We start from the raw sequence: 993 nt of genomic DNA, 5'->3' as shown, positions 1-993 counted from the left end.
CACAGTAACACACACACACAGGTAGCTGTAAAATGTCTTTGTTCCCCCTGGATGTCCATCATTAATCTTGGCGGTTGCCCTCTCGGGAAGCACATACATTTGAGGCAGTGAGGTCAGCAAGTTCACCCAACTCTTCCCTTGGGGCTAAAAGTATGCCTTTGTGTGAATTTGACATATCTGACCTTTTTCTCCTCTACACTTGTCTTGCATCCAAAAAAAAAAGCTGCAATTCTTGAAACCCCCTATTGAAATGCCAAGTTTGTCATTGGCAATTTGAATGAATTCCTGTGTTTGATCACAGCTCAGCAGCGCACCAAATCACATCTTGTGTTTCATAATGAGAGGTGTCTGAGCCATTCTTGAGTACAATAATCCTGTATGAGAGAGCTAGAAGCAGAAATATTCATTCATCCCCCCCCCCCTCTCTTTAGAATCAGGCATGGTTAATCACAGCCAGGTGAATACGAGGTAGATCAGATCAGCTGAAACTCTTTGATTGCTCTGATGGGATTCATGCCTGACTGCCACTTCTTCAGCATCAAGAAACTGACAGCAGGAGGTAAAACTGCAGGGGTCACTCATTCATATCGTTGACAATCCCGCAGACCTCCAAGCACAAGACATTTATTTAAAATTATAGTCAAGATCTCAGTGTCTCAATAAATTACCCACCTTGTGAGGCTGAAATATAGAGAAACGTATAAAATAATGTACGAGACATCTAAAAATTTCCGTTTGATCCAGTGATGCAGCAACACAAATATGGCATCTTGGATTTCAAAGTATACATGTTCAAAGCTTCAACATCTAGTTGAACTAAATCAAAGGCAGCTGGATTTTCTGATTAATTCTTAAAGATGTTTTGTTACTCACCCACTCGTTCCTGTCCAAAGCACACTGACATCACCTGAGGGGTCAACAAGGTCACGTGTGTGAGTCTCTTGAGTCAGCAGGTCCATGTTAGTTGGTGTGAAACTGCCCGGGGGAAAGAGA

This window comes from Morone saxatilis, unplaced genomic scaffold (assembly GCF_004916995.1).
Source record: "Morone saxatilis isolate NCDOM2014 unplaced genomic scaffold, NCSU_SB_2.0 Contig17, whole genome shotgun sequence".
Taxonomy (NCBI): Eukaryota; Metazoa; Chordata; class Actinopteri; family Moronidae; genus Morone; species Morone saxatilis.
Note: the sequence above shows the minus strand (reverse complement) of the source record.